Source organism: Haliotis rubra, unplaced genomic scaffold, assembly GCF_003918875.1.
Source record: "Haliotis rubra isolate DU_JTF1 unplaced genomic scaffold, ASM391887v1 Scf630, whole genome shotgun sequence".
In the NCBI taxonomy this organism is placed as follows: domain Eukaryota; kingdom Metazoa; phylum Mollusca; class Gastropoda; order Lepetellida; family Haliotidae; genus Haliotis; species Haliotis rubra.
The window spans coordinates 397,182-409,372 of record NW_025767336.1 but is presented as its reverse complement, the minus strand read 5'-3'; the positions used below and the strand labels follow the sequence as shown (position 1 = coordinate 409,372).

At 40.1% G+C, this 12,191-nt stretch overlaps 1 protein-coding gene across 1 annotated transcript in view; it reads right to left on the bottom strand.

Annotated features, from left to right (window-relative positions):
• Window positions 1–3,080, bottom strand: part of LOC124256594 (death domain-containing protein 1-like) — a 58,949-nt gene extending 55,869 nt beyond the window's left edge. The window contains exon 1 of the mRNA XM_046690572.1: window positions 2,901–3,080. The gene's annotated coding sequence lies outside the window, so the exon portion shown is untranslated. The remainder of the gene's footprint in view (window positions 1–2,900) is intronic.
• Between the last annotated feature and the right edge of the window lie 9,111 nt (window positions 3,081–12,191).

The window sequence follows — 12,191 nt, the reverse complement described above, 5'->3', positions numbered from 1 at the left end:
TATTGAACCCGGGTCGACCGCTTCAACCACTAGGCTACCCCCACGGCCTGATGCTGTGTTGCGTGTAAAGGGCAAGAGTCGTTTTGGGCAGTTTGGTTTCTTTGTCACGTCAAGTAATATCGCAAGATACTCCTCGATACAAAATACACTGGTGGAAATACACCGAGGGACGTCCACCCATGACGCTGTTTAATGCTAAACCTGCGCCTGTAGGTGTAACAGTTCCTACACGCTGTATTTACATTGCAACTGAAATACATAACATATACACTATTTAAAATGGTGAGCGGTTGACGTGGGTCGATCAAAAAGTACGTAGACTAACTGTATTCTCGATGTCAAATGTTTGAAAACCTTCCATTTTATTTCGAAGGAATCTATAGCAAAGTCATGTCCAAAATTTCACAAATGTGGGTAAAGTGGTCAACGATATATTAGTCATCACAACACATTGGGGTATAATATTGCTAACAAAAGTGCAGAAAATGAAAAACGATCCGTCGTTTGGTACCTCTTGGATAATGGTATGCCCTCAGAGTATATCATATAAAATATGTTCAGTATAGTATTGGATGACTTCCCGTCATAATCATAGTCAAAGATTTGGATTGCTTAATTTATATCTAATTGTGGGCTGTTTTTTAAGGACACTCCCATTTCACTCTTCCTAAAACATTGTGTCCAGATATTCAAGCTGGTACTGTTTACAAGATATTGTGAGCTGACACTTGTGTGACCATTCAGTGTTTAGTTTGAACCCTTGGCATCAAAGATAAATAAGTGAATACATTAGAATAAGTTATGACCTTATGATTATGTCATCTGAAAGGGGATGGGTAGTGTCTCGAAAAGTAAGCTCTGTCTCGAAAAGGGGTGGGGGTGGGGGTGGGGGTGTCAGGGTCAACATGAAGGGGGGGTGGGGGTGTGTGTCTTTAGCAAGCCATTGTAATTTCAAATTGCTTTTTATTAACTTTAATATCCATGGGACTTCTATCTTCTTGCATATTTTGTATCCTGAAGTTTTTGATGCATTTATTGTAGACTATGCGTTTTCTGAGGGTACCAAGATTAAAGGTCAAACAAAACGGGGCGTGAGACTGGAACGTGGCAAAACCAAATTGCTTGAGCTTGGCAGATATTATGTCGAAAAATAAACATAAAAATAACTACATTTGTATCGTTTTCTTGGTGACTCTACATACTTTTTGATCGCCCCTCGTATTGAGTCGTCCCTGACGCCACTTCCTTGTTTTTTCGAATATTCCGTTAAGATAAGTACTCCTTACAAACATCTCCAACAAATAAAATGTCAATTTGTTTACTAAAGATAAAAGTGAGTGAGTAAATATTTAGCATCACATCGGCGATATTGCAGCCATATGGTGACGAGAACAATTTAAATGTCAATATTAAAATCAAGAAATTTAGAACGTAAATACCTGTCATCGATGGACAGTACACATGCTAGATTATCACAGCTCTTAATTTAAAACTAGAATTCTATCATACCAAACAAATCACTAGAGACGACAGTACAATATACAAAAACGGGCTATATATCATCAAGTGGAGGTTGATCAACAAAAGATGAAAGTGTGTGAGTGAGGTTAGTTTGACGCTGCTTTTAGCAACATTCCAGCAATATCAGAGCGGAGAACACCAAGTATGGACTTCACACACTTCACCCATGTTGGGAATATAACATGGGTCTTGTGGTTGACCAGCGAATGCTTTAACCACTAAGCTACGCAACCGCCCAACTAAAAACAAGAACATTCTCGGGTTTTCTGCTGTGAGCCCTTCACAAATTTAGCAAAGATTAGCCTGACGATAGAGATGGACAGAGCTGTTCCGAGAATCTAAGTTGTGGTCACTCTGAAACCATATTAGGTACAAGTACATATATAAATCAAGTATAAACAGGCATCTACTTCAATATATACTAAAAAGCTACTTTTCCGTTATCGTTTGTTTGTAATACTTTGCCACATGTTTTGCCTTACACAGTTTTTATGTACTAATTTTATATATGGGAGGTGTTCTGATTGACATTTTTTGCAAGTTGGCGGACGACGAAATGTACAGAAGAAATGTCTCCCTCTTGGCCGTCAGCTGTATACGGATCTGCTCTGAAACGTCGTTTTCCTATATGATCCTGGTATTTTATAACTTTGTATTCATAATTATTTGCCCTCTGTGGCACAATATGAACTTCAAACATACAGAATAGGAACTTCTTGCAGAAGGAACAGTTTTCATTTGTTATTGTGATTTTTGCGAGGTTAAATAGACATTCTTTACCTTAGAATAAATTAACCATTAATGCCGTTTTTTGAGACTTATTAGTCCTATGTCATAACGTGACATTGAATGAGTGAGTGAGTTAGTTAAACTTTTTCGTCACATCGGCAATGTTTCAGCCATATCGTGACGACAAAACGTTATATACTAAGAACAAATATATTTATACTTTTTAAAAGACCTGTCAGCGAAGGACAATATAACGACTAGATTACCACAACATTTATTAAAACTAGTTTGAGTTCAGTGTAAAATGCTAAATCACTCAAAACAACACAATATGAAATCGGTCTATAGATCGCCAGCAACTGAAGGTAGATCACCATGCTAGGGACCATGGGGACGTACAGTACCTTTACTACCTGCATGGACACTAGCTGGATTTACACCATCCCTTCAGCTGTGGGCGAGGTTTGAGCATTTTAGCCATACATTAAAACTGCAAACATTCTACAATTAAAATTCTGGCATTGATCAACGTACATTGACTGATGTGGTCTTAAGTACCCTCTTCGGAGGACAATTATGAACATAACATGGAATCATAAAATATAACAGGGTTATATGAGGACCAATAGGTGTGTATCGTGTCGCCTTACCTGTGTTGAGTGTAATCCGGCCTGGGGCAACACGCTCTGCGACCAGTATCCCGTGTGCAGCCACACAGCGTATATCCCATGTATGTGGCAGAGACTTCACTGTATATCCCTCCACCACAACTCCTCACACCGCGCGTACCGTGCGAATCCGCCAGGCACCTGCCGCGTGTCGCCACAATCAACGTGACAGGACCTGCAGTGACTTTCTCCGTCAGTGGGCGGGTTTGTGTCGGCGACACTTTGCAGTTTGTGTAACTTCTCATGCACGCGACGCAGCATGGAAGTGTTGACATAAGCGTCGTAAACGCCCCGTAGTGTCTTTATATCGTTTATACACAACCTGCTAACGTATTATTGTCACGTACCTCGCATATCTGTCAGAGTTACAGTTAAAGATGGACACGCTTCTTACAGATCGGCTGAATAAGCCTTGTAATCGATCTGACAGTGTCCAAACCTTCTTCAAGATCAGTTTTGTCCATTCTATTTAAGACATAAGGGGCTACAGATATGAGGGTCAACACTGTCCACGTGACACACATATTCCATCAAGGAAGTCACAATGTCCAGGTCATATTGGTCACTGCGAGTGAACGTGTGTTTAATGCGAGCTTCAGTGATTTATTCCTACACCGGGCTTGCGACCTAGCTACGACCGAAAATTAGCCTCTGCTCGCTATTACTCGCCAAGACTCGCAATACCATCGCAAATTAGCCTCAACATTGTCTCCGTGGTTTCAAACATGGGCTCTTTGGTCGCAATTGCTCTCCATTGGTCGCAAATGTTTTTAACTGTCGAAAACACTGGCAAAAGCTGTGCGATCGATGACAGTTTCAAATGTGGTCGCAATGAGATCGCACAGGTCCCAATGCACTCTCAGTTCGGTCTCATTGATCGTAACAGACTCCCCATTCGGTTGCATCAATGATCGTACAGTCTTAGGAGATTTTCAGTCGCTAGGTATTGCTCTTACTAATCCTGTTTGAGTTGCAACTCGATCTCATACACTCTCAGCGATCGACGATGGTGACAACGATCGCCACAGGGCTTGCATGTCGATATCTAATGGATGCAAGGGGGTTGCAACTGGGGCACGCTTCTGTATACAGTTATTTACCCTAAACAAAGTCAAAATACAAAAAATGTACCCGGTACCCAAAAAGGCGGACGAGTCCATATTCTGCAATCCAACACCGAAACCGTATGTAGTTGTTCCCGTTGAACTGATTGCGAGTGGTGTTCATGTGCATCGCGAAATATCCGTTACTGTGTATTCTCATTACTTACATAGCGCAATCAAATGTATCTAATACAAAAGTATGACAGTTCCGGTCAAGAATACGACACAATGGGAATGGAATCGCCCTAGGGTACGTTTCTGTATTTTCATTATGGCCAAGGTACGTGCCGACAACGACCCCTTCAGCGCAAACCGCCTCCGTGGTGTAGTGGTTAGAGCGTCCTCCCGGAGAGCAGAAGGTCGCGGGTTCGATCCCCAGCCGCGTCATACCAAAAGACGTTAAAATATGGTACTTGTTGGTCCCTGCCTGGCGCTCGGCATTAATAGGTACAACAAGGACTGGTCGGCTCGGAGTCAGTATAAAGTGTCTGAGTGGGGTATTCATGCTTCACTGCGTCATGGTATCTCAGTGGGCTAGCACTATAAAACCAGCTTAAGTCTGGGTTAGTACAAGCAGCCGCACATACACATACACACGCATGCACGTCGTCATATGAGCGAAATATCCTCGAGCACGACGTTAAACCCAATTTCACCTGACCTCACCCTTCAGCGTAGCTGGGTACACTACACTCATATTGACTCGTAAACTAGAAGCGACTCTATTGAGACCCGATTGACATCTATGAGACCCATGAGAGGGGTCACATAATCAGGTCGCAGTAAACTGGGGAATTTTCTGTTATCTGTCGTAATTCAGTCGCAAATGATTTTTGGTGTAACCGCAAATAAGAGACAAGATAATACTTTATTTTCACGTGGGAAATTTGGTTTACATTCATAAGAACTCTGGAGCATTCAACGATCAGAAAAAAGCACTGACAGTATTAAAACACAGTATTAATATTAAGATTGACAACAATAATGTACATTATTTGGCAACAATAATGTACATTATTAACATAAATACTAAACATTTAAAACTTAGCCTCATGCACATAAGGGCAATGTACGCAGTAAAAAAAGAGAAAACATGCGAGGAGTAAAATGTTAAGACTTATTAAGAAGTTTGAGGTTGCATGGTACAAATGATTTGGAGGTTCTGTTAACTTTGTAAAGAGGAGTTTTGAAGCGGCGGCCGGAAGGAAGTACTTCAAACTGATTATGTAAGAGGGGGGACGTATCAGCCCGATTTGCAGATGCTTTCTTTTCAGCCCGGGACTCATATAGGGCAGTCAAGATATGGAGGGGGATACCGCAAACTTTACTAGAAAGTTTTACAATTGAGTTGATTTTGTTTTTTAGCTTCAGGGGAAGATTACCGTACCATGCTTGTAAACAAAATGTGATAACACGTTGAATAAAAGTTTGATAAAATACGCTTAACATGACTTGGTCAACATTAAAAGAACGCAGCTTGCGGAGAAAATATAGCCTCTGTTGACCTTTAGAGTATAAGGCATGAATACTGGCTTTCCAAGACAGTTTATTGTCGAGTATAGTTCCCAGGTATTTGTTTTCCTCTACCACATGCACTTCCCCGTCGCTGAGTTCTGGTTCTAGAGGTTGTTTACTTGTACGAAAGTCTATAATCATTTCCTTTGTCTTGGTGACATATAATACAGGATAGTTGTCTTTACACCAAGAGGGCGTAGGGGTAGTCTAGTGGTTAAAGCGTTGGCTCGTCACGCCGAAGACCCGGGTTCGAATCCCCACATGGGTACAATGAGTGAAGCCCTTTTCTGGTGTCCCCTGCCGTGATATTGCTGGAATATTGCTAAAAGCGGCGTAAAACCAAACTCGGTCAGTCAGTTTACACCAAGAAGTGAATCTATCAATTTCGTTTCTGTAATCGAGTTCAGAGCTTTTGAGGAGGCCTGTTAATGCTGCATCGTCTGCGAACTTGAACATGAAGGAATTGAGTTTATCACTCACACAGTCATTGCATAGAGGGTAAACAGAGCGGGGATAATACACATCCCTGGGGAGCACCAGTATTCGTGAGTGTTAATTCAGAAGAGGAAGAGTTCACCAGAACACGTTGTAACCGACGTATTAGGCAGGACTGGATCCAACGTATAAGAGTGCTATTCAGTTCCATAGCAAACACTTTTTTGCATCATTAAGGAATGGAGATCAAAGGAACGACTCACTGCGACCCTCTGCGAGTTTACAATCGCGATGGTCATAACACGATCGTAGCGGGATAGCGGTTCGGTGTAACCGTACCCTGACTTCGAGTACGACTTGCGTGTATTTTGTGTGCCTCCCGGGAATCGAACCCCCGATCCTTTCAGGCAGATGCGCTATCTACTACACCACGGGTGGTTTTGGGTGTTGTTCTTTTCAACAATTGGTCATTAAATTCGTTATATAATTCCGGTCACAGGGCAGGGTTACAACAACTACACACATTTTGGTGTCGGACATCCAGGGATCGAGGGGCGGTGGGGAAGCCTAATGGTTCGAGCGTAAAACCAAACTCAGTCAGTCAGTCAGTCCAGGGATCGAACCAACTACCTCTGCTCTCAGTCAGACACTTTACCCACTAATATTGCTATGCCAGTGATTGTTTAAAACAGTTCTTTTCTGAAAATACATCGCATGAAGCTAAGCAGCTGACCGGGATACTTAACTACAATGGTTAAACGTCTCTGGGTATGAGGCGACAGGGAATCGAACCACTACATCTTGGTCAGGCAGACGCTCTATCCACTGCACTGTCCCCAATATCACTTGCAACAGACCGTACTGCTTTTTGCCAGCACATCAACGGTTATTCGATTTTTTGGCTCAAGCCCAATCAAGCCTGAGTTCAGCAATTAAAGTACTTTACATTTGCCAGGCCGAGGTAGCTTCTACACCATTAAACATGTGGGGATTACGCGCCATAGTGTGTCCACTAAGGACGTTTAACACGAATGACCTAAACCTTTACAGTAAACACACTGTCCTGATATGTATGGAATCATTGCCACATGTACCCAGTATCCATTCACCACCAGAGACATCATTTATGTCCGTCTACAAGCGACGGACACCGAAAAGCCCTGCAATTAAACCACACCTGTGCAGTAATTATACGGTCAGTGATAACAGACATAACTGTAGTAACATATCTCTATCTTGACGGTTGCACGAAACCAAATGTTTTCCTATAACTTTCCATAGTAACATTACATTGTCTTAAGCAATAACCGACCAGGTCAGAGCCACTAAATGTATATATATGCACAGTATGGCCTGAGAGCCACAATAAAAACACAAATATTGGCCAGGTTAAGCAACTCATTTTCCAAATACAGGAAGCTGTTCACACCAACCCCAGTTCCGCATCAAATGGCACCAACCTGAACATATTCTGCACACATTCAGCATAAGTCATTTTGTTAAAAATAACAACTATAAATATTGAAACATATGGTTAGTTTTAATTGCGGGAAGTATGTACATTTAAAAACACAAAAATCTGTCACCAAATCATCCAATCACAGCTGACAGACGATTCTGCCTGCACCGAGCTGACCGCTGAATCACTTTCTCCGTTGGCAGCGAATTAGGCTCAATATCACGCCATACCCGCTCTGAGGCACAACAGTTGGTGTTGGGTCACTGTAGGGAGCTATCCATAGCGAACATACATTGAAAGCATGTCATCTGATAAGAAGCGGCCATTTGGAAATTTAATACCTTACAAAGAACCATTGAGCTAAGCCGGAAATGATTCATTTGTTTGTAGAAAGTAGTCGTTTATCGAATTCATATCTGCCATGATGGTTGTGTTGATATATTGAATGAAACGTGTATTTATACCTCATGTCAGATATAGTTTCACTTCATTCAGATGTCATGTATCTAAGATATGATTAATGTATTGCACATTGATAGTGTCTATTTCTTCATAAGCACTCACATTTATCATATTAATCAATTAGACTGGAGATATGGACATAACAGTAGGATTACTCGATTGACATTTTCCAATCTTTGTCAATTTGTCAGCATACCAAACATATCCTGCGTAAAAGCATAGCATAAAATGACGTGTCGCAGTAGGACATGGTAATGTTTCACCAGTTCCACGTAGACCGATTTCACGTCGGTCGTAGTAGATCTGTCAGTGGCGGATCCAGAGAGGAGGTTTAGGGGATTCGAACCCACCCACACACACCCTTTTCAAAATGAGTAAAGACAACATTGAAATTAACGTTTTATAATGGCGGAGCCATGGTAGGGTTCAGGAGGTTAGAACCTCCTTAACCTCCCTCTTTGAAAATTTCTGGATCCGCCTATGAATTCACTAAAATCATTGCTTAGTGTCAATGAACCTTCATTATTGCAACAATATGAAAACAACCTGTAAATGATGAAATATTACACGATAATGACAATAATTCACATATAGCATATGTTATATTTGCGATTACGGTACACTTTCTCGGTAAAGTACACATTCTAGTACTTTTGTTGGCTTGAGTCAAATCCGGGATTCGAACCCACACCCTCAGATTAAGACACGTAATCGCCAGCACACAAAGTCAGCCACCTAACCCACTCAGCCACCTTGACTTCCAAGAAACATAGAAGTCACACAAATGATAGTCTACACCACCGATTTTGTACAATCTGTTCTTTACCGAGAAAATGTAATCCCAAGTATAACATATGCTACATCTGATCACTTTCTAAATGACATTGTGTATTCATTACAATTCACATTGTTGCGTGTGATGACTAATCTTGAATGATAGGTCTTGTCAACACATACAATATTGCAGCCATACAATGACAGCCAGCAATGTACCATAGCCCACGCTACACCCTCCAACAATAATTATTCATTTGAAACCAAGTATGCGATGATAGTGCAGTGTTGGCCATGACACAGAAAAATTGCTTATACAAATGATCTCAAATATGTAGTGAATTTAAAAGCTTACATCACTGTTGACGCAATGCTACTGGGCCCTTAGTTCAAATATTCTAAACTTCAGTTTCTGTGTGATGACTAGTTATTTTATTGCTCGGTGCTGACTCAATACCTGTCCTGCGTTGTGTTTTTTGTCGTAATTAAACAACAACAGTTGATGTCTTGATGGAGTTCCAAACTGAAATTGACTCCCAAATACGTTTCCATTACTCCCTCTCATGACACCAGGGAATAATGATGACTCCTGAATGCTTATGCTTAGGGCTAGACTGTACTGTGTACACTATCAAGTCCACACCAGACAATCTACAGATTGGTATTGTCAAACTAAAGATTCAGAGTGGTGGCTGGATAGTTGAATTTTTAATGCCAAAAACAGCAATATTTCAGCTATATGTAAATAATTGAGCCTCGATAAGACAATCCAGTGATCAACAGCATGGCCAGTGATCTACACAATTGAATACTATGCCATGTGTTAACCAAGTCGGTGGCCCAGACCACCTATCCTATTAACTAGTCACCTTATAGAACAAGTATGGGTTGCTGAAGACCACATCTAACCCGGATGTTCAGGAGTACTGTAATGCTATAGAGCAATATGGCAGCTTCAAACGATGATTTGCTCTACATACAATATATTCTGGCAAAATGCCATCGACTTCAACACATCCAAATTTCTCTCCTGAACAGTTGGCAACAGTTTATGTTAACATCTGCCTCTTGAGGATGTGGGTTTAAATCCTAGATAGGACTCAACCCAACAAAACTACTAGAATCTGTACTGAACTAAAAAGAGTAATCCCAAATATAGCATGATTACTAAAAAAGTGTCATGCCAAACAAAGCATGCTATAATTCATCAAGCACAGAAAAAGAAACTACCCCATAGCATGATTTAACTTCTGACTGCGATTTTATTGGGATACAGAACAGATCAGCACCTTAAACGGCATATGTATACACCCCAAGAGAATATTTTGCAGCTCACGATGGTGCCTGGAATCCTGATATTGGAATCTGTATGTGTTGTAATGAGCAGCAACACTTCAAACTACAACTAGAAGATCAACACCAATGTTTGGTATTCGTAATAATTGACATTGGCGGATCCAGCACCTGCTGTGTTGAGTTGAGTTAAGGTTTACCTCAAATCGGTATTATTCCAGCCATATAGCGCGTGATCAATTCTAAATTCAAACACATTTAAATACAAAGTCAAATGTCACCTGTCTAACCAATCTCTATGATATGTCATTACATCCCAAATACGAAAATCGATGCTCATGATGTTAATCACTGGATACTGTGGTTCAGACTGGACTATTTACTGACGTTGGATATTACCGAGTGCGTTAAATAAAGATACAAATAAAGCAAACTATGCGTGGGAGACCAACTTCAGTTTTGACAGTTTCTCTGCCATCTCGGTTCCTCTCTTCAGTATTTCACCCAGAGCATCATCAGATCATACAAACACTTCCCTCACGAGATAGAAAGCTGCATTTGTCTGTGTAGACAACCAAACAACCAGCCATTGAAATGAGAGCCAACACAGTCACAGTTTCGTTGTTTATTTTACGACTGCTTCAAATTGTAAAGAACACGTTTTAGTGATATGATGAATCCAATGTGCCAACATCAGGCTGTGGTGCCTTTGTTAGGTGAGCTCTAGTGTATCGTGTTCAGTTATGGTCAGTTTGGCTTAAAAGCGGATTAATGAATTGCAGTCTAACTCGAAAACTACTAAATATATAATACCCAATTAAATCAAAACATCAGACCAACTCTGTGATTCTTTTGCAGAATTTATGTCCTAATAATAAAAAAAAGTTGTTTCATTGAACATTAAATGTTTAGTAGTTTTCGAGTCAGATTGCATTTCTACCGTCCGCTTTTGATCCAAACGGACTATAGTCATATCCATACTTGCCAAAAGGCCATGAAACAAATATCAAGTGACACATGCTAGAAAGTGTTTACTTCTTTGCAGGCAACCGAATTAAGAATTGCTTTGAGGCCTTAACGAAGTTCATTCCACTAGCATTTGGTTCAACTTTCACTTTGGATATTCCGGCCTGGGAGCGCCGCTATGTAACATATTTGGACTAAAACAATAACAACAAAGATATGTTAAAAGGTGTCTACAATCCATATTTCCTCATGTCCAAGATTTTTTTATGGATTAAACGTCTTTTTTTAATTTCTCTTAATCCATAAAAATATCTTGCACATCAATGTACAACTTCTAAATGCCAGTGGAAGACATAGTATTTCCTTAGTTTGTGTCCTTTTGTAACATCTAATTGACACGTGTGTTGTTTTATTTCAACTTACGCTTGTCATAGTGAATATCTCTGCAAAGTTTCAAACAGTTATGTTTGACGGTACTAAGAGACACACATCATCAGGGCCTTGTATGAGTGGCAATTCTAGAAGTTGAGACGTACAATATGGAACACGTTTTTTATGGATAACAACTTCTTTATTTCGTGAGTGCGACGTTTCGATACATATTCTTGTACCGTTGTCAAGCAAGAGTGATACATAAAGTGGAGGAGCTGCATATTTATACTGAATATAACAATATATATATACTATAGTTCATTGTAACTACTCCTGTATTTATACACCCCTGGCTTCCTTTGTCTATCCTTTGTGTACTCACTGGCTTCATCACCTTACTGCTTAACCAATTATGGCAATTATGCTGTTTTCTTTGTCAATTACAATGTATGTTGTTTCATTGTTAATAGGAACATACTTTGAATGATGTGGTTGTACACACCATCAACGACAAACAAATATTTTACACGACTTCAACCAACCTTGAGGGTACAGCCATTGACAATCAGTTTAGGATTTATTCGACCAAAGTTAAAATTAACTGCTTAATGACAGTACTTAATACAATTTTATCAATCAAATCAATTTCTTTAAAAAAAATAAGTTCATGATTAAATCCTTCAATGTTAGTGATTTCAAATATTTATCCCGTGTGATGGAAAAATCAACACAGTCAACATACACTTCAAACCCAAGTAGGTATAACCAATATTTGGTTAAATTTCCTTTAATTTATTGATGCTTACTTGTGCATCCTACTTCTTTTGCATTAGATCACGAATCTTATAACAACTTTGTTATCGCTGTATGGAATCAGTGTGAGTGGGTGAGTAT